The sequence below is a fragment of the Phyllostomus hastatus genome, unplaced genomic scaffold (genome assembly GCF_019186645.2).
Source record: "Phyllostomus hastatus isolate PE091 unplaced genomic scaffold, TTU_PhHast_1.1 phas_contig_80, whole genome shotgun sequence".
Classification (NCBI taxonomy): domain Eukaryota; kingdom Metazoa; phylum Chordata; class Mammalia; order Chiroptera; family Phyllostomidae; genus Phyllostomus; species Phyllostomus hastatus.
In genome coordinates this window covers 35543849-35569062 of record NW_025333960.1, presented here as the reverse complement: position 1 = coordinate 35569062, position 25214 = coordinate 35543849, and the positions used below count along the sequence as shown (strand labels likewise).

The 25214-nt window shown below is 37.9% G+C and overlaps 1 protein-coding gene across 1 annotated transcript in view; it reads left to right on the top strand.

Annotated features, from left to right (window-relative positions):
* Window positions 1–25214, top strand: part of RIT2 (Ras like without CAAX 2) — a 287905-nt gene that overhangs the window by 111275 nt on the left and 151416 nt on the right. The gene's annotated exons all lie outside the window — the stretch shown is intronic.

Below are 25214 nucleotides of genomic sequence, written 5' to 3'. Positions count from 1 at the left end.
CACTGAGAAGGTGCATTTATACACGTACCTTCATATTAAAAGAAAGTCTGTTAAAAGAAAAAGCAAGTGGGTAACATGCCTATCATCTTAGGCATTCTAGGAGTAGGATAGTTTGATTATATAACCAAAGGTATTACCAAAACGTTTTTCTTCAATTTTTCTTTTTTCTTTCTTCAGGAATACAGTTACAGTAATATTGTAATGTTAAAACTTCTTTTCTGTGTTCTTTTGTGGGAAATAGAGGATGAGAGAGATCGTGTATGGGTTTGGAGCATCTTGTATGTCTGGAAAGCCACGGGGGGCGGGGAGCGGTCACAACAGGAATCAGAGGAAGGGAAATGGAAAACTGGGCTCTTGAAACTAAATCAAAGCTTCAGGAAGAAGCTTGATGTTTTTTTCTAGGTCATTTTTCTACACTTTACAGCCCAGGTTGGCAGGTTGGGAACATACATGATAATAAGGGCATGAATTTGACTGGGGTGACCTATGGATCCTTAGTGTTTTTCTACTGTAAACAGATTGCAGTAGAAAATCACTTGGGAAATACTCCTAGTTCTTATTATATATTATATACAGCATAGCTAATATATCAAAATGTAAATGGGTCAGTTAGTCTTCTTTACAAGATTAAAAATCCTTTAAGTGAAGGATTATGTCTTCTTTTATGTCTCTGTCTATGTCTGGTATCTTGTTAAGTATATTGTACATGTTTCTTAATCATGTAACTTTTTTCAATCAATTGGGAAAGAAAAGAATAAATCCAGATTTTTGGAGCAGGGAAGGGTTTAAGATTCTTGGTGAATATTTTCTGTTAATCTAATTTACATACCTAAGACTCTGAAAAGGCTCGGGAAAATGTGTGTTGCATTCCATTTGAAATTCAGAAACAGTATAGGGTCTGGGTAACTAACTTCTCTATTAGAAATCAATTCTGCAAGTAGGCAGCAAAGATGAAATGTTCCCATTCAAGGGAGTCCAGTTGTTCTTTGGACCAGCTACCAGTAAATAGCATGTGCATTTTGACATTAGTAAGCAACTGAAGATAAACTGTGACCAAAAGAGTTGGAAAATATATTGCCCCAGGGTCATTAAGTGCCTTCAAAGTAAGAAACTTCTAATCACCTGCCTTTGATCTGAGGGGCTGAATTCAGAGGCCATCTTCCTATTCCTTCAACCACCAGAATTGGAAAGAAACAGCAACTCACCCTTCTTCTTCCTTTTCCTTTCCATGTACTTAGTCCTGCCAACCCCATCCTGGGGCCCTTCAGTGCCATTGTCACTGCCTGAGAATGTCCAGGGGGAAAGGAGGGAGAATACAAAGAGCCCAGCCCATCCTGCCTCCTCCACTGCCACAGGAGCCCCAGTGCCCATCACAGAAAAGGACTCAAGAAACAGATACGACATTTCCCTCTATGTCCTTCATCCCAGCCTCACTCTAACACCCAGGCTGGCTCCTAAGTTTCTGTCCAGTTTTCAGTGAACTCCTGTACTGGTCACACACATGCATACATATGAAGCCTTGGAGTTTACACTGAGTGACCGCAGCCCTGGGACCCCTGGCAGCTCTGATCCTAGGGTCCCCTTTGCCTTGGTCCCTTCCAGATGCCAGGGTTGGGGAGGTTGGGTCATGTCCCTACCTTACAGATGGAAATCAGTTTTATTCTTCTCAACTTGTTTTTATAGCCCTCCCTTGGGCTGAAGAGAGGAGGTGGGTCTGGATCTTCCTTCAGAACTACGTTTAATGTCTGTTTACATGCTGTGGTTGCATTTCTGTTTTCTATGAATGAGGCTGCATTCAATTACAAAAACAACAGATGCAAAAAAATAATAATTTGATGAGGAGCCACTTAATATAGAATTATCCTGGAAACTGTTACATGTATCTGTGTTCCTAAACATGCTCTGAATTCTGACTTATTTTAAATGCAAATGAAAATGATAATGAACCTTTCATTCAGAGATTACTCAAAGTTATAGGGGGTCTGTGTTAGAATGGCAATGAGAAAACTAAATGATAAGTCTACCCACTAGGATAACAAGTATCTTTAGCATCACTAAGGAATCAAGGCATACTTTTCCTGCCAGGATCCTAAGCCAAACATTTTGCCCCTGCTTCCAGCTTTGAAGCAAAGCTGTTTGACTCCCAAAGACTCTTTGGATAAATATACATTCATATCCTAAACTTAATGCTTCTGTGAGTTGCTCCGACAGTTATCTAGGTTCTCTTAGCCTATTATCCAAAAATGTTCTCACATCTGAATTAATTCAACTTTCAAATAAAAGCTAAAATATCTAATGGAAATCCAGAGAGCATTTTATCAGTAATATTTATAATGGCTCATATACTGAGTCCCTCAAAATATAAAAATACTTTTAAAACCATTTTAAATGGGTCTCCCCTTCCTAGTTTCTTTGTTGGTGGTATTTTTTCCCCTACCGTAATGCAGGAAAGCCCCTTACGATAAAATGCTAAGTGCTATTACTTTTCTTTGCAGATATCCAACTTTGATTTCAAAATGAAATTGCAGTTCTGGGAAACCCAGAGTGCTTCCTTACAGAAGGACTATCCTATCTTGGATAGGTTTCATGTACAAACATCTGCCTTTAAGCTCCCCAGGCTGTCCCTCCTAAACTTTTCTCTCTTTTATTTTCATACCTGAAATTTCAGAGAAAATAAAATATTGAGTCACAGAGTAATAAAAAATAGGCATGATACAGAGGAGACAGATATTTTTCAAAAACAACAACAATAACAACAAGACACTGTAATGAGCTAAATCCAGCCAAACATCATTTTTCATTGAACTACAGGAAATCAGTAGAACCATTATGTTTGGAGGAACTCCGGTGTCAGTACTATGTGAAACTCATGCCATCTTTTCTTTTATGAGAGAATAATGTATTAATTAGGGTTCTCCAGAGAAACAGAACCAATAGGATATCTATGTAAATAGATAGAAATATAAATGATGTAGATAGATAGATATAGATATATAGATACAGATATAGATATGGACATAGATACAGGGGTGAGCAAAAATAGGTTTACAGTTATGAGTACGAAAACACATTTTATGCTTGTATTTTTATTTGTCAATTTGTATTTTCCATATGAACAACTGTAAACCTACTTTTGCCAACCTCTATATAGCTATAGATGATAAGAGGAGATTTATTATAGTAACCGACTCACACAGTTGTGGAAGACAAGATTTCCCACAATCTGCAGTCTGCAACCTGGAGAACCAGGAAAGCCTATGGTGTTAAGTTTAAGTCTAAAGACCTGGGAACTGGAAGCCTGATGTAAGCCCTGATCTCGGTCCAAAAGTTCAAGAACCAAGAGCTCCAATACTTTAGTGGAGGAAGAGATGGATACCTCAGCTCAAGCAGAAAGAGAGCTGATTCACCCTTCCTCCATCTTTTTGTTCTATTTGGGTCATCAGATAATTGGATGATGCCAGCCCACATTAGGGAGGGTCATCTGCTTTACTAAGCTCACCAATTCAAATGCTAATCTATCCCAGAAGCACCCAGAAAGATAAACCCAGAAATAACGAGTTACCAGCTATAGGGGGATCCCTTAGCCCAATCAAGTCAACACATGAAATTAACCATGATAAGAACCATTTGGGAAGGCTCTTCTACTAACTGGTATCATACTATCACATGACTTCATTTTAGTAGTTGTGATAAAGAAGAATTATTGCTTCTTTTGTTTTGTGACTCTGGTGTTACCATGTGAAATGTAGCCTAAGTAACAATACCCTTGGTGGCTCCAGGGGTATGCTTCTAAAAATTTAACTATGGAGATCAAGTAACTTGTGGGGTCACAGGTCATCACAATAGATCAACATGATTCCATGTTTGCTCCTACTTGATCTTATACTCCAGTTGTAGATATGAGAAACCTTCAGGTATAATTAATTGAGAGTCAGTTAGCAGAGGGGTAATGTTAGAATAAACTTGCTTGAGTCTTAAATAGCTTTAGCTAGGCCTGTGTGTAATCATATTAGGGATTCAGCATTTCTGAGTTTGCCCTGAATTAATATGTCCAGGATAAACTGACCAGCCTTACTGCCCAGTCATCTCCAAGACTCCACTTCTGGAGCAACTGGTAACAACTTTCATAACATTTCTAATAAGACATTTATTCATATTTAAGAGAAGAAAGACTGTATAGAGTTTGAGTCATTTCAGTAAAAACCAAAATTCTTGAATTACTTTTATAGTAGAGAATTGGAATAAATGTTACCTTAGTATATAATAACTATAAAATTTATGCCTTTTGATTTTTTATTTTATACATAAGCCTTATAAACCACAATGAATTTTAAAATAATCCTGAAAGCTCTATTACCTGTTCATCCCATGAATAACATAGTCTTGAAATAAGGCAACACATATGGAATCCTGCAAACCAGACTCTCTAAGGTGCACTGAGAATCCTCAAGAGCACAAATACAAACAAACATAAACTACTACACAAATAATTTTAAATGTTATAAAAACTTGAAAAGAAAGGTGATTGATTAAAATATGCCAATATATGATATTTTGAGAAGCATATTTAATACCACATAGATTTTTTTGCTATCCTGAGAGAATGAAGAGCAATACATTCCCTAAAAAGATAACATAGTAGTCAGCATATTTTCTGATAACAGCAAACTGTATATAATCTTGATGAATTTATGCTAGCCTGTACCACTGGTATAGGATCTATTAAGAAAATATAGTTGGGAAATATCTTTACAATTGATTAATTTTACAGAGCTGGTGTTGACCTTCTCGGTGGACTCATGGTTATTTATGAGTACTACTACAGATGTTGGCAATAACTCAAAGAATTTGCCCCAAATCTTCTGAATTCTACATGCCTTCTAGGATTTTTGTCCATGTAATTTTGTTCATGATGTTAGGTAATATAGATGCCAGTGACAATTCTTAGAATTCCTTTAGAGCTGCTCCTCAAAATAGCGAACCTGCATGAAGATTCTGTGTCCTGGGCAATCTATCATAGAAGAGCAAAGCTTGTCCAGGGCTTGAGACATTTCATTTAATTTATGGAAGTGAATTATATGATTATTTGTTATGATATCATTTCTTATAAAAATCTCCTCTTTTTTCTCATTACCTGTTTGGGAGTATGTATAGTTACATTCTTATTTTCTGAGAAACTCACTTTTGCTAAATTTACTTTAGTGAAGAGACACTGGCTGATTGCTTCCTCGAGTCGCCACATGCGTGATGTTCCCCCTGGTTGTCAGCTTAGAAATTTCTCAGAAATGTATGGAGGCATAAGATAAATGACTCAGTTACTTTCCATAAGCTGTAATGTCTTCACCAGGCTATTGGTTCCCTTTGGAACAGGTAAATCTCTAAGCAATGATTTCGAGTACAAATAAATTATGAACTTTTATTAATGCAACAATTTATTCATGTGAATTAATCTTAAATAGATTGCAATGACCTAAATCTGACAAAAATCTTGTCCTTATAGCCTATGAGGAGAATAGCATCATTCTAGCCTGGGCTTCTGATTCTGTTTGCTCCCAAATAGAATGAACACCTCTTAACATGTAAATTCTGGAGAGCAGACTAATATGTGAAAATTTGTATTAAGCCACAAGCTATCATTTTAAATTTAGCATTTGTTGAAGATTTAGAGTGAAAGTTGTAACTGTTCAACTGTAGGGTTTAAGAGTAATTGTTGATTAAGAGTAATTGATGCTTGTCATACTTATCATTTTATTTATATCTAATATACATGTGTGTGCATTTTAATAGTTGAAATCAGAAATGAGGTTTTACTTTGACATTTTTAAAGTCTTATAAAAGTATTTTATGTATTGTCTTGAAATTACTATGTTTTAATATTGACAAATATCCTGATAGAGTTTTCAACTGTAGTAATTAAAAAAGCAAACTATAAGTCCCTAGATGATTTTGTAAACAATACAAATAACTGATTTCATCAGTTAAATTCTGATAAAGAGACAATGATGTTTTCACAGGAAACTAGACAGAAGGCGGTAAGTGACCGAGCAAAGCGGAGATAGATTGTTGCCTCATGGAGCCTGGTCCTGTGCAGAAGACAGATGAGAAGCCATACACTAAGCCGAACTTAAATTAAATGAACAATTGTAAATGTGCAAAAGGAACCTGGCCTCAATGTGGAAGGCTAAGGTTAGCCAAGGCTTTAAGTTGAGACATGAGTTTGAGCCCATGTGGCAAATAGAGAGACATAATAAAAACTGTTTCAGGTATGAGGACTGGCATGTGGGGAAGTCTGCAAAACAGAGAAGGATGGTGAGTTTGCAAACTAAGAGGCAGCCTGTACTTCTCAGACAAGAAGCGTATGTGGGCACCAGGGACCAGGTGGGGATAAAGCAGGTCAGCCAGGTTAATCATTCTGAATTTTGTTTCAGGATTAATGAGGAGTTGTTCGTGAACAGTAACAAAATTAGGGTTGTATTTTTAAATGTTCACCCTGGAATAGCATAGAGAAAGAACTGTTAGGAGACAGAGTAAACAGTAGAGAGGCTTTTACAGAATCCAGGCAGAGAACAGCAGCCTGGCTGGGTAGAAGGAGAGAAGGGGCACGTGGCAGAGTCATCTCACATTTAGGAGCAAGACTGGGGAAGCATTCTGAGTTACCAACCTGACAATTTTAGTATCATCTAGTCGTACCCTAACATGTTAATATTTCTCATGATCAAGTTATGTATTGTTATTCTGTAAGATTGTGTTGTGATAAAAAACACTTTCCTTTAGTTTTATGAAAAGCATTCCTAGTTTATTTAGGTACTGCAAGTATGGGTTGTAGTCTATTAGCTCATTCTTGGTTTGCTGATACTTCTCTGCTAATCAGAAATGATACTATCACAGTGACTAGAACCAACTACAGGGCATTTCTAGTTCCTGGATGCATGTGTAAGCATTGAAAGGCTAAATACCTTGGCCAATAATGTTCTTTATTTTTCAATATAACAGATAAAGACTCTTGGCCCTTTATTAAACTATAGATGAAAAAGAATTGCTGGAATGTTGTTGCATATTCACATTTAAAAACAGAAATGCAGATCTGAGTTTATAAATCTACAAAATTTCCAAGTTGCTGCTCTTGAAATAAAGCCTTTATAAGAAACTCATGTTTATAGACCATTTTTTTAACTTGTCAAAATGGGCAGTCCCTGGCTCCCAAAGCATGTGAAAGAATAACTGACTGGGTTGTTTAACCTGTTACAATAGGAACGCTTTTAAAGAGCCTTCTCTTGAACTCCCTCACCAGGTTAACCAGTGGTCCCTCCTCCAATTCATTCTGGTGGCCAGATTACTCCCCACTCCCCCTGCAATCAGTTCTCCCTATCTACTTTCCAAGAGTCATCGAGGTTGGCTCCTCGACTAGATTATTCCAGTAAGACATCATTTTGTAATTATATTATTTAAGTTACATGGACTGATAAAATATTGTAAGGAGAGAGTCAACTTTTAAACTGAGTGTGTTTCAAAATGGTAATGTTATTGATAAGTCTCAGCTCTCCCACCTCTCAAATTGTTATCAGATAGGGGTGGGCAAGATAAATGAACGATCTGGCATTACAGATCTATTATTCTGAAATCACAAATGTCTTAAATCCTTGCTCCACTTTAAAGGTATCAAAACTTCAAAGCATGAGCGATGCATTATGGATGTTTTGTGCAAAAATACAACTCCATTTGGCAGATTATTTTAAAAAGGGGGCATGTTGGCTCACCATCAAAGATGGGAAAATGAATATACATTGGTATGTTTTAAATGAATATAAAATGCTTAAATTATGTATCATTTAAAACTGTTCCACTTTTAAACTGAGGCCGATTAACCAGCATGAGGTCAGATCAGGTCTTTTATTGTCCCTAGTTGTCCCTGGCCATAGAGCAGCCCAGACATCAGGCATTCTTTGCTTGAGTCATCAGTAAACATTCTGGCCTCTATATCTTTATTTTCCTGGGCTACAATCTGGCTTCCCTGATTTACAACAGTCTCCACTTACCTTCTGCCAAAAAATCTCCTATACAGCCTGCTTTTGTCTCCTCTTAGCTGCCTTTTATAACACCTCAATTTCACTGCAACTTGTGACAAATGTCAGGATCAACCCTTTTACCCCTGCCTCATACTGCCTATTGAATGAGTAGTGAGAAATTGAGTACATCTGAGCTTTTTGGGTGTATTTCTTCTGCTAGGTACCAAGAGAGTCATAATCAATACAGCACCAGATGCAGGCAAGCAAACCCTCATCCAAGAGACTGCTGCCTGCTGCCTGTGGATGGTTCAGCTCCTTAGAATAATTAAAACAGGCAATTTGATCGCAGATGCCTTTCTCTTGTTAATCATCAGGTCATTAGCCTTAATAAGATCAATCTGTGATTAGATTCACTGTATCCCAATCCAATGAAATGGAGCAGAGAGGAAATCAAATTTCAGTTCATGTTTCATTTATCTCTAACCTTCATCTCATGCCACAAAGCCCAATTGGTCTTGGGTGGTTATAGATGCACTGTCTTGATGCCTAAATGATCAAAGATGCAGGAGACTGACAATAAAAGAGGGGCATATAGAGGAATAATAAAGACATTTTTAGGTATATGCTCTTATTCCTGGGACATAGAACCTGTGTTGGCTGGATTACTGGGGATTTGACGCATTTCTTATAATTATTATTGTCCTCCACAGGGATGTGGGGTGTGGGTAGAAATTAGCATTGCTGTTACGGTGCTAAGGGAGGTAGATTTCACCTACATTTCAAGGATTGCCTCAAAACCCTAAGCAAACTTGGACCCTCTGATTTCCCAGAGAACCATCCAGAACTGGCATATCTATGGAGACAGAAAGTAGATCAGTGGTTGCCAGAATCTGGGGGAAAGGGAAGTAATAACACAAGACATTTAATTATTTGGGAGCTTCTTTTTAGGGTGATAAAAATATTCTGGATTTAGTGGTGATGGACGAACAACCTTGTAAAAATACTAAAAAGCACTGAATTATATACTTTAAAATGGCAACTTTTATAGCATATGAATTAAATCTCAATCTGAGAAAAACATTTCAAAGTCAAAAACATCATGCCAATCAGGCTACAATAGATCAATTATTTCAGAACACCTGGGGCTTCGAACCAGGGAAGAGAGGGCCCCCAGCCTCTGCTCCCACATGACCTTCTGTTTCACATGGGAAGCCATGAAATCATAAAAGCTGAGAAGTGGAAGGACCTTGTGACCCTTTTGTTCAAGCCTTAACCTAACAGCATCCTCTTTAAAATGCAGCTGGAGAACATTTAGGGGCATCTTAAACACCAGAGAAAGGCTAGTTCATAATCAAGCCACTATACTCCATGTGCAATCATGGTCAATGCCCTCATGGTCAATGGGCCTCCTGCCTTCCCAACAACCTGTGCTTTTGTGTATTTGTTTTCTTACTCATCTGTCTGTCAAAAGTTTTATTCCAATCTTTGGATGTTCAAACCTATCTTTCTGCATGTAGTTTGGGTTCTAGCCACAGTTATTCTTGCCTAAATTGGTAATAATACTACTGAACAATTTCAATCTGTGGACCCAGTTCTTGTGATCTCTATTTTGAAACATATGATACTCTACTATTTATCTGAAAATTTGATCATTGCTTGTTTGACCCCCTCAGAAATATGTTAAAACATGACCTCATGTGACCTACGGTAGCCTCTTCATGTCTGACATAGAAACAACAGTGTGCCTGCCTGGCCTCCCATAGCCCCACAGATAATAAATAGATTGCCTGACATAAAAGGCTTTGATATGCTCAATAACATAAATATTGTTAAGAAAAATAGAACCTGTTCCTTTTCTACTTATTGCAACCTAAATCTGCTATATAGAGAAGGAAAAATAATATATTGAGGGTGGTAAGAGAGATGATAAATGTAAGTGGTTTATATTTTTTAAAGGCTAAGGCGAAGGAGAAAGATGATTGACATCTCTAAATTAATGAAGATGATGGAAATAAGGAAGAAGAATCTTTCTGATACTCAACAGGGACAAAGCTTATCACTCAAGAGTGTATGGTACAGTTTTACACTTCAGGGAGAAAACTAATGAAAAAAATCTAAAACAGTTTACAGATATGATGTATCTGGTTCATGAATAAATTTATTTAGACCACCTGTATTTATGTTATTTTTATACACCTATTAATACACTTCTGCTTTTGGCCATTCCTGTCCATTCAACATAAGTTTTCAAACGTTTCTGTGTGATTCTGAGAACAGAGAGGGAAAGAGTGGACTCTTTGTATGTTGACAATCGTTTGCACACTGTTTTGCAACATATCATAGGCAGTGTTGCCAGTAATTAGGGCAATTCCTCAGCCATGATATAGCCAATAATGGACTTAAGATAATATGACATTTATATTTGTTCACTACAGTTGAAAACCCAGTACCAGTATAAAAATAGGTACAAAGTTTAACATCAGTCCTTTTACACCAAAGAGGTTGACAACAATCATCTCTGCATCCCCCCGTGCGCCAGGTCTATGCTGGAAAGGCCTTTTTGATAGAGCATTGAGAAAGCACTGACTCAGTGTATGGGCTGGAGACCAGGACCTAAAACGGCACTTGGAAAATCAGTTTAAAAGGCCATGTGGTTGCATACATATCTCATCAAGACTACAGAAAATTTAAAGGAGAGTGAAAATTTAAAATACATTTAGTTTCAAGCTAGTAAGGCATGGCTCAGCAAGTAAAACTCTGATCAAGTCTATGTAACGTGGATCTCATGGGGGAGTCTGCATCTTGAATAAGACAGAACAATCTTACTAAGAAGGATTAAGTACTAGACTGTATTTTTATCATTTATTTATCTGGGTTCTTTTGGAAGTTGATCGGCATTAGAAATTTTATTTACTATATTTACTATATATTTAAAAATATATAATGCCACTTTATGGAATTTTTCCCTTACTCTTCTTGATGAGAGTTTTTTCTTGTGAGTTTGGGCTAGGGTTAGGGTTAGGTTTATAAGGGAATACTGTTCAGCAAACTATAAACCTTTCTTCTCAAATCTCAACAAAAAATGGAATCCCTGTGGGAAGACAAGGGCAGTGCCATGTCTGCGTTCAGCCTGGAACTTTGCAGCGGCGAGGACTCTAAAGCACATCTGGTCTATAGTGTTATTCTTTGGCACTTTCTTTTCTAAATCCCATTCTTTCTGATATTTCCTTTAAATCATTATTGATAGAGATAATAATTGAAACTGTTTCAAAGGATAGCATTGGGGATCACAAAAGAATTTGGAAGAATTCAGTGTGTTGTAGGAAAGAAACCTTTGAGACCTTTGACCTATGCCCTGTGGAGAACAGCCCTCTGAAGTTGTTTACAGGACAACAAGCCACTTCCAAAGGCACATCTGGGTGCCTCTGTAAGAAGCAAATTGTCTTAACCAGATTTGGGGCTACAGATGTCCTTTTGGGCTTGCTGGCCCCTGACAGGCCCGACTCAGAGGGCTTTGGGGGTCAGACAAGCATTGCCTCCTATGCAGATGCCTCCCAGGCTTGGATAACGTTCTCTCTGCGCAGCGCATGCAGAAGCAACCAATGTGCCTGCCCTTATGCGTGTATCGCCCCCTCTCAGGTAACGCTGAGATGGCTCCCTCTTCCATAAAATACCTTCCCCTTTAATTGTTATGTGGATGATGTACCATGACTTACAGATAAACATGACAGACTCTCAAATGTATCTATTTTCTCTCTCTTTCAAAACATGTTAAAATATCAAAAGACTAAAACTTGATGTTAAAAGACTGAAACCATACTCAAAGACAAAGAGAGAGGACAACAGATGAAAGATTGGAACACATTTTGGGGGAAAAAAATGCAGCGAACAGATGAACTGGGCTGATGTCTTAGATGGGGGGAAACTATAACCGAGGTGTCTGCCAGGAGGATTACAATGGCAGATAATGCGATTGATTCTGTAGATTCCTGGAAAATCTGAGACGTGGAGGTGTAGCACTGGGGGGGGGGGGGGAGGGTAAGAGAGGAACTAGTGCTTTCTGGTATAAGCTTTGGAATATGATTTAATCTTTTATATCATGTACATGACTTGTTCTAATTTAAAAAAACAAGACAACTCAGAACTTCTGAGAAATGGTTCTCTATCTTGTGACTGTGACACACAGGTATCGATTTCCTTCTTGTGTATACATTGTCCAACCTCCAAAAAAGCTCTTTGTGGGGACAAATTGGAATGCAGGTCAGTTGGGATGGAGATTCAGTGCAATTTTTCCTTTTGTATTAAACTAAGTTGATTCTTCAAAGGTTCTCTCCACCGATCAGACAGTTCTCAGACTAATAATTTGGAAGCCCAATGTCGTTCTTTCTGTCTCTGCAGCTCTGTCATTTAGTGTATCCCCCCACTCCCAAGTCAAAGGGGACAAACTGCCACTTCATCCAGTGCCTTCCTCCCTCCCCACACACCTTTTGGAGCAGGAAGGTGTGTGTTCTGGTTCTTTTTCTTGGCTCAGAGGCCCTGGTCTATGTCACTAGGCGTTTACAGAGCTCCCAGTTTTGAGTATGACTGCGGCATCTCTATTTTAATTTCTCCCCAGCTGTGTAGCAGGCTGAAACACAGATGGGAAGTAGAGCTGTGGGAAATCAGAAGAACTGAAAAGTGAGTTGAAAGCCCAATGAAGCTTTGACAAGAGCAGAGTTGCTCTGAGAGTTCTAAGTTCCCAAAGCGGGTGGGATTCTGTGGCTTTCTTACTTCTTTTCCTATACTGTGGGGTGTAGCTGGGTCTTAAGGTATACCGCAGAAGAAGGCGGGTAGCTGGAGATGGCTGGAGAAGGATCCTGTTATTCAAATATTTCACTTGCTTTAGATTTGCTCCAGCAGACAGATTTTTCTCTGATTAAGGTGACCGTGTATTAATCATCCAGCCAGACACTTTTAAGGATCTAAGGGGTGCATTAATACACAAACAAGACAAGTCAAGTATGACCCAGGGCTCTTTGGGCAAACTGCAATGTTTCCTGGTTCACATTTTTCCCAAGTCCGTTAATTAGGACACACAGGTACTTACTGAACTTGTATTTTGTGTCCTGACTTCATTCGCACCCTCCTATCTGATATGACTCTTTCTTAGACTCATCATTCAATAGTAAGATGCCTGTTTGTCATGGCCCTTGATCCTGACACCCTGGTACTCCACTCTGAATGGTTAACCCTCTCCTGTTCCTGTAGACCAGACTGTCACTGAGGAGAATCAAATATCAAAGATCAGGCCCTGGCTGTAAATTTGTAACAGTCAAATCTCTCCCCTCTTCTCTAACTAAGCTTGCGAATGCCTTTGAGCATTTGAACAACATTTCAGGCCACTATAGTATAAGAAAATTATTCCCAATCCTTGTTTTTCATCTCTCATTATGCTTTTAGATGCTTCAAATGCCTCTATTCTCTGCATAAAATTAAATTTAATTCATTCCAGTTAAAATTGTATTATATGTGCCACATTTACGATGGTAGGAGGTATGACGGTACTACAGACACTGTGTGAAAACTGCATTCTGTAAGTAGTCCTGCTAACTTTTTAAATTAGGTACAATCCAATTTAATTCATATAGATACAGACAATGATGAATATATATATATATATATAAATTATACCTAGGGAAGTTATTTAGTTCAGATATTTAGGTATAGAACAAAAATATGGTAAAAAGTGATAGCACCTACCTTCTAGGAGAAGAACTGCATACACTATTTTGTTTACTAAAGTATATTTTATATACAGTTAGTATGGACATTGAGCAGTGGTGTTCTGTAGCAATTCTCAGTTCTTCTGCATTTCTCTGTCCTGATCCAATTTGTTATATTTTCTCCATGTGCTTTTTCTGCACTTCACGCCTTTGCCTGCCTTATGCTCACTGTGCCAGAATAGGAGCAGTGTTGCTGATTCATGGTCTCATTCTCTTTACAGAAAGACTTTTGTTTTTATATCTGTACCTTTACAAATTCCTATTAAGCACAGTCTTTATCAAGTGATTTATAAGGGGCCTGTTTCCTCTACTATGCTGTGCAAAACCAGAGTCATGAAAAGGCGAGGTGGAATATAATGAACAAATGAACTAACAAGGAAAATGGGGACAGACTCATAGATGGAGAGCAGGATGACGGCTAGTCAGGGGAGTGGTAGTAAGGGCATGGAAGGACTGAGCAAAAAGGGAAAAGGACTTATGGACACAGACAACAGTATGGAGATTGCTGGGGGGGTGGGGTACAAGGGACTAAAAGGTAATGTAAAAAAATAAAGATAATTTCTTTTTCATTAAAAAAAAACTAAAGAAAAGGCACAGGAAGTAACAGAGATTAACACCAGAAATCTAAAACAAACCACTGGAGAAACTCAATTCCATTTTCTCAACATGCTCAGCCACAAGCAATGCTACAGTGCCTCACTGAATTGTAAAGAATCAACTGATCACAGCATTCACAATTTGACCTGGACTTCACAAATGAATTAACCAATTCAGCTGTCAATCTTGTTTTCATGACAAAGGAATTCATTGTTCTCTCATTAAGCCTTCTCTCCAAATGGAACCACTGGTCATTCACCATTTATGCATCTCAGTTTCTAACCTCCTTGTCTTTGTGAATAATACTCTTGTGTGCTCAGTTTCCCCAATATCTACATTTCTAAGTTCTATCCTTAGGTCAAGAATGGACACAATGTAGCTCTTCCATGGATCACTACCCAATCCACTCAGTTGGAAATTCTCGAGTTTCTTTCCCATAGTCAGTTGTGTGTTTTATATTGAGGTATATCAGAGAGGGATCCCATCTTTTACCGGCCCATATCCCTTCTGGTCCAGGCAAAGAAAGGCTAAAACCAAGATGAAAAAAGAAAGAAAGAAAGAAAGAAGAAAGAAAAAGAAAGAAAGGAAGAAAGCAAGCCCATCTTCTTTTGAGCTTCTAAAAATATAGGTTAGGAAATTAAAATCTATTAAGGATTTCCAGGGCAAATTTTAATCCTGCATGTATGTATTTTTTTTTCTTTACTATCTTGTATCCCAACTGATTGACGCATTCTACTTTAATTTACATTTCTTCTGAACTGGCAGACTAATTTATCTGTAAGCCTGCTGTAGTGGCAATGTTTTTTAAAAGATTTTATTTATTTATTTTTAGAGAGGGAAGGGAGGGAGAAAGAGAGAGAGAGAAACATCAATGTGCGGTTGCTGGGGGCCGTGGCCTGCAACCTAGGTATGTGGCCTGACTGGGAATCGAACCTGCAACACTTTGGTTCGCAGCCCATGCTCAATCCACTGAGCTATGCCAGCCAGGGCTGTGGCAATATTTTTAAGACAATATATTATCCTTGGTTATTGCTAATTCCCAGTTGTTTTACAAGTATCTTAACAAGAACAAAGTTGGTAAGATTCAGATTGTAGAGCTTTTTATATTGTTTAGTGAGGATATTCTGTCAATCCCTAAAATAATATCCTTATTAACAAATGAGGAAATAGCTAGTTTTAATCAATCGTAACCCCTCTGAATTGTAGAAGCTATATACATGATTAAATAGAGCATCTAAAGTATTTATCCTGTAAGTTACTTTAAGATCTGATAGGAAACAGTAGATTCACTGGGGTTTAAGAGAGAGTAGACATCTTCCTGAACACAAGAATTTTGTTCTGTGTTGTGTTTAATAGAGTCATATCAGACTCACCATACACATCAGCTGCATCAGTGATTTTGCAAGCGTGGGTTTGGTGTCAGTATCACCTGGGAACGTGTGAGGAATGAGGACTCTGGGGGCAGCAGCCTGTGTCAAGAAGCCCTCCAGGTGATGCTGATGCAGCTCAAGTTTTCAAACCACTGGTCTGCACCGGGAGTTTGCTAAATGCTGGACTTTTTGATAATAATGCCATATCAGCTGGCAAATGTGTACCCCTTCAGTCTAACTTATATTCTTTCATAGTGCCCACATATTGTAGTGGTCAGTTTATTTCATTTTAATTTTGTAGAACTTTAGTTTTGTTTTACAGGGTAATGGACAATTACATAAAAATGTGCATCCAATATGTTCACAGAATTTGAAATTTGTTTCTGTATAATTTTTAAAATAATTACAAATTAAATAAAAGCATTTCCAAATCAGTGCTTCTGTGTGTACTACAATGCTATTTATCTGATATTCCTCTTTTCTGTGTTTTCTTATGTGAATATTTCAAATGCTGTAACCAGCTTAAAATCCGTCAAATAATATTTTGACTAACATTTTTTTCTCATTTGTTGATAAATTGATATGATTAGTTCTGTGTAGCTGACTCATTTTGTAAACACAATTCTTAACAGACATAAAATGTGTCATTGCACAAATGTCAGAATGAAAATATCTACTTTAAAAATTAAAAAAAAACAGAAATCACACTTAACTACAAAATAATTACATTAACCACCATGTCAAATGTAACTTTATCACTGCCTGATTGAAACTGGCTTATGTTTATTCTGTCACTGGGAACCACTCAGCAAAACACGTTTGCTCACGTAGGTTTTCAGAGTCAAAAACACGCAGTTCACACAGTATCAGTGCCCAGATTCTCAGAGGTACATGCAGCCTGCATTATTCTAACAGAAGGGGTCTTTGCCAGTCTGCTTTGCCTCTTCAAAGAAGAAGTATATGCCTAAATGAGTGTTAAACTAGAATCCTAATATTTTCTCTCCCATGGGGCAATAAAAGAAGTTTTCGAAAGAAGCTAGACACATTCATCAGCTATGCATGTGTATAGAATGTGATTATCCTCTGCAGAAAAATCTCTTATGGAATAGATATCAGTAAGTAGTTTAATTATGTTAATATTAAATGGTCAGTGACATAAATATACCTATAAAATATCTAATTAAGTACAAGTGTTAAAATCATCAAATGGAAAGAAATTATGTTTAACCAACACATAACACTGGATAGAAATCTACCACGTTCAATAATGTCATTAATTAGTAAGGAAAATGTTGATAAATGCTGTTTTGTAGACAAAACAGAACAAAGCCAAACACTAATGCTTGAGATTCATTAGCTAAGACAATCACTCTCAGAACTCCTGCGATCACTGGAATTGCCTTTTCGCTTTTCCCAGAAGGCTTGATGGAGACAGACTTTTCAGAAGTGAAAAGTGAAGTGAATCTCCCTCCTGGGATGGTTGAAAATATTGGCACTTACAAATGGTACATTTTTCTGGAAATAAGTTTGGTCCAGTAAAGCGCCCAAGGTGGAGTATTTGAGTGTTAGCTCTAAGAGGATTTTCTAGCAACTCAGAGGCTTAGAGCAGAGCCCCAACGTGGTGACACATAAGTGTACCTCTCCATCTCTATACGGTTGGTTTGGTTTGAAGAGCTAACACAAATAACAAAAACTGTTTTGAATCATTTTTTAACCTCACAATCAGGGGATACCTCACAAAAATCCAGATTTTAGCTTTCCTTACCATGTGAAAACTGAACTTTGGAACTGAGAAGAGCTTGTCTCATTGAGACATAGACCTGTTCTCCATATCACAAGGACCCACCTGGCCAATCACCCCTTCCTCAGACACAGTGATCACCTTTCCTGTGCCAGGCACAGCCAAGGGACTAAGGGGTATAGCTGCAAATAAAAGAGATGCAAATCTTTGACCTCATGAAGCTTCCATGGTAGTGGGCAATACAGCCAGAAAACAGCATTCTGTATAAACCAAACTCAGTGTTCTGTTGGATGGAATACAAATGGGAAATGAGGGTTTGGGGTTTTAAAAGGTGTTCAGAGAAGGACTTTCTGGAATGTAACATTTGAGTAAAGTCCTGAGAGAACTGAGGGAGTGTGCCACATGGTCAGCTGCTGGCAGAAGGAGCTACAGCTACAGCCTTGAGGCAGGAGTTTGACTAGTATGCTTGGGCACAGAGAATAGGCCAGGGTGCCTTCAGTAGGATGAGCAGGGGTCTGTAGTAAGACACAGGACCAGAGGGGTTAGGGTGAGGGCAGTCTGCAGAAGGCTTTGTGGTCCATTTTCAGGACTGCTGTTTCCACTGAACAATGCAGGGAGCCATTAGCCAGTTCTGAGACGAGAAGGGACTTGATCTGGCTTACGTTTGAGAAGCTCACTCTGCATGCTATGTTGATGATACACCTGGGAGGAAAAAGTAGGAGCAAGAAGAGTGGCTGAGAGGCTATTTCAGTAAAGGAGGTGAGAGGTGATGGTGAATTGTGCCCAGGTGGTGGTAGTGCTAAAAGAAAAGTAGTTGGATTCTGGCTATATCTTGAAGGTAGAATTGACAAAATTTGCAGTAGATTTAATGTAAGGTGCAGAAAATAAGAGATAAGTCAAGGATAACTCTGTAATTTAGGACAATAGCAGTGAAGTTAGAGTGTTATCTAAGAGGAAGACTAAATATAGCAGTGACATTTGACTGACTATTAAATATACTAGCAGGCAAATCATGGGACTTCTTAGCAGAAAGAGTGTTCAGATGCTGACAGCCTGCTCCTCTACTGTCCTAAGGGTGGAGAGACGTGCATATTTTCTAATTGTAGGAGCAAAAACCATAGCAGTATCATCTGTGCTCTAGAGAAAAACAGTCTATATTCCAAGGCATATTAAGTTGTTCTGGGATCAGTTGTTATTTCTAGGTTCTAAGTAATTGTTTCTACTATGAAAAGTCAAACAGAATATAAATAATTGACATAATCACTATTTGTTAACTTGAACCATTCAGATAACGACTCTAAAGTTACATCTCTAAGTAGCTATACGTACATGATACCTTGAGGATTTGAATACCAGGAAACAATGGAAATGAGAAAAAAGTATCTATCATAATAATCCAAGTTCTACCACTAATTACCAGTGTGACTTTAGATAAGTTACTTAATTTCTGTTCCTCAGTTTCCCTTCTTCATAGAGTGCTTCTTAAAATTAACTGAAATTGTAAATATATTATGTGATAAATTTATATATAATATATAATACAGCACTGACAATAATTATGAAGTAAGTGTTCATAATTCCATTTTCATATGTTAGATATTAGTGTTTTAAAGCAAACAATATTACATTTTTTCTAGAACTATTTCCTCATAGGAAATTAATGTGACTCCTTCAAAACAATTGTTTCTTGAAAAGGATCAGACTTATCTTCAACTTTTCTAAAAGTGAAGAAACTGGACACGTGAGAACTATTACTCAAGATTGTTGGAGGAGGTCATCAAGAGGCCATGACCCGAGAATGGGCCCCAGGCAATCGGAGGCCCCTCAGCCCTCCTCTGTCCTTTGTACCCTCCACACACCTTGCCCACAGCTGGAGCCAGTTTAAGGCCACAGCCTGGAGAGAGCAATGTGTTATTGAGGCCATCTGGATGGTTCACGTGTAAAAAGCCAGTTAAGGCCACTATATAAACTCTTTAGATGGTGGGGGGTGGGTGTTGAGAGGTATCGCTCTTTGGACGGATGAGACAAGCCTTAGATGTAAGTCCCCTTGTTTGTTAAACTGCCATCTCCCAACCTGGAGTGGCCTGTGTCTTCTTTAATCCATCCTTGGCCTCCTCGGAAGGGGGGGGGGCTAATTTCATATTTCACCCTGGGAACTGCTGAGGTGGCAAACCAACAAAGACCACGTAAGGGGTTGGTGGCAGCTTCGGTCTTTTCACGGAGGCCCCGTTTTGCACAAAATGTTATGCGTGTAGGATTGTGCTATCCCTAGACTGTTCTCCAAGTTCTAAATATCTGTGACTGTTATGGCCAACATTGTAAATGGGCAAGTGAATGGATAGAACAATGAATTCAAGGGAGGTGGTTTTCAGAAACCTTTGTGTATATGACTTATTCTGGATTTACTTGCACTGTTGGACAAAATTCATTACTCTTTGCTAATCAAACACTTCACAGCATGTCTGAGTAGCAAACAAGGAAAGTTTCATCTTCCTAGAAAACATACTTGCCTGTAAACAAACTTTTGACGCTTTGATTCAGAAAAATAAGTAATACTGGGGTGGGGGAGGGAAGGCAGTAGGGATAATATTTTTAGGTAAGAGAATGGCTTTTAGTCCCTTAGATCACCTCATCCTGACCATTTCCTACCCAATTCTATGCACATTCAGTCTATTTTCTTCCCTCCCATCAGCTCTTGGCTACAGCCATGCAAATCTGTTTAAAATGATAAATGCTCCTTGCTCGTTTCTCTTTTACTTCTGTCTAGTCTTAGTCTGGATATCCCTTTCCTGCATTCAGAGGTCAGTTGGTCCTTCCCCCTCCCTTAGATGTGGCTTAAAATTCTTCTCCTGCTGAATATTTTCAGTTAGCCAGATACATGTGTTAGATGCCTGCTTATCAAGCCTGATGGAATAAACCGGATTTTTCAATATATAAACAAGGAATAAATAGGACCCTGGCTCATGCTTTTGGAGAGTTACAGTTAAAGTCTTAGATTAATGGAATTTCATATAATTAAAAAAATGGCATTGTCGCTCCAAGAGTCAGTTGGGTATGGTGGGAGTGCACCAGAATTAGCATCAGGTGGGGTTAAATTCAAATCCTTGTCCCCCCTCTCACTATCTGTGTGACTTTGATCAATATATTGAATATTTCTGAGCTGTATTTTCCTAACCCATAGGGTGGAATTCTTGATACTTTTCAATACTGTTGTATTAAAGAAGACAAGCATAAAAAAACCACATAATCTATAAAGGAGTTTGTATCAAGAATAATTCTTTATCCCCTTAACAAATATTTTAACCTACTAAATGCAGTGTTCCGCCCCCTTAACAGGCAACCCATTGTGCAGTAAAGAGTGTAAGACAGAATATATGAATACGTGTATAGTAAGAAGGAATGTATATATGTATGTATGTAAGATATGTTGTACCATATGTAAGACAATGTACTGTATATATGTATTGTATGTGATGTACATATACGGGTACACCCATATATAAGCACATATGTAAAAACATGTGAGACTTCAAAAATCTAAGAAAACATTTATTTCTGTTTTGAATAGAAGCTTGACAAGTGTGACCTGCAACATTTAAAATGAACCTTTATGAAAGGGTAATTCGAGGCATAGGAACTGCATAAGCAAGTGCAGAGGGCATTAAAATGTATCTTTCTTGAGCCATTGTCATTCAGCTCAGTTACACTAGCTTGCACACACATTAAAGCACTAGTGTTGGCTTTTTCTCAGTCTGTTAATCTATAGGATTTACATCTAGAAAACCTTCATTCAGGTAGACAAACAATAGGAGAATAGTCAGGTTAATGCAAATTGCCATGGACTTATATGAGATCCTCTGGAGCGAATCCTTCTGGCTTCTAGTCATTATAGTCCAATTATTGCACTTACAGAACGTTAAAAACTGAAGTATTTTTATTTTTTCTCAAATTATATGATGTGCCAAGAGCGATCAAGTTATTGTTTTTCTAGCATAGTGTTGGAAGTGGCAATTGTGTTTGTAATCTGAATTGTAGTTCAGTTTTTAGAAATTAATAACTGCTTCAGTAGATTAAAAATATTAAAGTGCTTTTCCCTGAAATAAAGAACAAGCATTGGGAATCAATATGAAATAAAGCAAAAAATTTTAAACTTAAAACACGTATTTAGCAGTAACACTGGATTAAGCATTAGTAAATCATTAGTAAATGATTAGTAAATCATTTTAGTGGATAATTAAAAATTGCTTTTGTAGCCCTTGTTGATGTGACTCATTGGGTTGAGCATTGTCCCTTTACCAGAAGGTTGGGGGTTTGATTCCCAGTCAGGGCACATGCCTAGGTTGCATCCAATGTCGTGGCATGTATGGGACGCAGCCAATCAATGTTTCTCCCTCACATCAATGTTTTTCTCTCTCTCCCTTCCTGTCTCTCAAAAATTAATAAACATTTTAATTTTTTATAGTTGTGCTTGTAAGAAAATTATCTGTGGCTTTAGATTCATTTGTAACTGGCAGCCTAAAATAAGTGGTTAAAAGAGGCAAGTCCCAATTGCAAATTCTACATCCCATTCTTGACCATTTATGACAAATAGAGATAATAGCTCTTTCTTGGATTAAGCAGAGAAACAAACCTAGTAGGACAAGCAATATTAATAATAGCCAAGGTATATTTGGATCTTCATATGTCCTGGGGACTCTGGGAAGTGCTGCATAAACAGAAATCTTCAGAGCTTTAGTCGTATTAATTTATTTGGTCCTCACAACAACTTCACGAGGTAGGCAATCTTATTAACCCCATTGTGCAGGTGAAACAATGAGTACCGTGGAGCAATAAAGTGACAGAATCAGTATTCAAACCCAGGGATTCCGGCTCCAGAGGCCCCTGCTCAATACCCCCGCTCAGGCCCTCACTAGTTGTAATTTTGCAATATTTTCTACTTCATGTCCTAAATGACTTGATTCTGCTACAAAATTTCTGTTATCAGTTTTTATTTCATCTCCTTCAAGCAAATAATAAATCGTCTATCATAGCTTTTGCTAATAATCTTTAATCTGAGTTGGTTAATTATCTGATTTTTTTTGCCTAAATATAAAATTGCATATTTTCCGTATTTGGATCATCCTTCAGTTAATAATGCTAAATTTGTACACTAAAGTAGATGGTTTGCTTTTTGTAGAAGCAAACTATCTCTTAAAGTGAGATTTAAATCAGAAACTTGATCATCTTTAAAGTCTTCATTAAGCAGCTTCAAAAAATAGTATTTTTCCATTTTTTTGTTGAATTTATTGGGATGACACTAGTTAACAAAATTATACAGGTTTCAGGTGCACAATTCTACAACACATCACCTGTGCAGTGTGTTGTGTGTTCACCACCCAAGTCAAGTCTCTGTTCCTCACCTTTTATCCCTCCTCCACCCGCCTCCGCCTCCCCCACCCACCACCCCCAGCAGTCACCATGGTGTTGCCCATGTCCATGAGGGTTTTTTTCTCTTTTTTGCTTAATCCTTCCAACCCCCTATCTAGCCCCACCCTGCTTCCTACAGCTGTCAATCTGCTCTCTAAAATGGTATTTTTAGGTGAGACAAAGGAAGGGTTTGCAGACTCTGGAGGTATCCCCCAAAGGTATTAACCTGTACTAAATTATGAAAATTAGGTGAGAGACTTATTTTATGCTATGTCTTATCTTGGACAGAAATCTCATGATTTTACAAATATGCAAGTCTCATTGCAAGTATCTCTGGGACTGGCATTCCTATTGGGTTGGCCAAAAAGTTCATACAATTTTTTTTATACAATGGCTCTAGAAGTGCTTAGCTGTTTTTAACTCATTTGAAACTATTTTGTTAGATCGTATTGTGGCAGCTCTCATATCAGCATGCATTAAAAAAATTTTAACCAAAATTGGTGAATTTTTGTGCAGCTATTTTAATATTGAAGATGGAAGAAACTATGCAACATTTTCAGTGTATTATGCTTTATCAGTTCAAGAAAGGTAGAAATGCAACTGAAATGCAAAAAAAATAAGGTTTGTGCAGAGCATGGAGAAGGTACTGTGACTGATCAAACATGTCAAAAGTGGTTTGTGACAATTCTTGATACTATTGACATTTTGACCAAATTGTTCTTTGCTGTGGGGCTGTCTTAGGCATTGGAAGATGTTTAACAGCACCCTGGCCTCTACCCTCTAGAAGCCAATAGGGGCAGATAGCTGACATACTCAAAATACCAAATCAATAAAAGTTGTTGGTGAAAATGAAAAGATGTGTGTCTTCTTTTATAGAAAAAACTAAACAGACATTTTGGCCAACCAGTACCATTAGGTTTTCTGCATGTTCATTTATTTGTTTGTTTTACTTTTCCCTTCTTTCAATCATGACCTCTGTATTAAATACTAAACTCTTGAAATGTCTTAGAGACTCGTATTTAAACACCCTTCCACTTACCTACACTGCACCTGATGCTGAGGTTTTGTCAACACAAGACAACCTCCTCCAGCCTCTGTCAGAGGCAGAGAACTCTGAAGACATTGTCTTAACCTACGATTGCCTCTCAAATAGCCTTGGCCAATTGCTGGCCTCCTGAAGGGTTCTACTTATCTATACCTCTGTAAATAATCACGATGACTATTTCCTGGGATCTTTGACTGCTATGATTGTTAGCTTTTATTTTTTCTCCAATATATTTTTATCTGCTTAAATTTCTGTAACTCCCTGAAATATTCTCTCCATGCCTTACCCTCTTTTCTGTTCAATCTGTTAGGTAGGTCAAAGTCCATTTAGTTTTTCCCCTGGCTGGCGTAGCTCAGTGGATTGAGTGCGGGCTGCGAACCAAAGTGTCGCAGGTTTGATTCCCAGTCAGGGCACATGCCTGGGTTGCAGGCCATGACCCCCAGCAACCGCACATTGATGTTTCTCTATCTCCCTCCCTTCTCTCTCTAAAAATAAATAAATAAAATCTTAAAAAAAAGAAAATCCATCATCTGTTTAAAAAAAAAGTCCATTTAGTTTTTTTATTATAGACACTTTTTTTTCATTTTCACTAACAACTTTATTGATTTGGTATTTTGGGTATGTCAGCTATCTGCCCCTATTGGCTTCTAGAGGGTAGAGGCCAGGGTGCTGTTAAACATCTTCCAATGCCTAAGACAGCCCCACAGCAAAGAACTATTTGGTCAAAATGTCAATAGTACCAAGAATCGTCACAAACCACTTTTGACACATTTGGTCAGTCACAGCACCTTCTCCATACACTGCACACACATTTTATTTTTTGTTTCAGTTACATTTTTACTTTTCTTGAACTGATAAAGCATAATACACTAAAAATGTTGCATAGTTTCTTCCATCTTCAATATTAAAATAGCTGCACAAAAATTCACCCAACTTTGATAATTTTTAAATGCATGCTGATATGACAGCTGTCATAATACAATCTAACAAAATAATTTTGAGTGAATTAAAGACAACTAAGCACTACTAGAGCCATTGTATGGAAAAAACTAAAATGAACTTTTTGGCCAACCCAGTGTATTTGAGCAAAGTGGATCCAACCGTGAGATATGTAGAGCAGGAAACTTTGTGGTTGATTTATAACTAAGTCAGTTTTGCAGATGGATTTGGTGTTCTCCAGAACACACCTTCTACTTATTTTCTCCTACTTAACTCTGAACCCACACATACCAGCCAACTTGCCACCGTGTTGCCAGGAGAGCCAAGCTCTCACCATCCCCTTTGTCA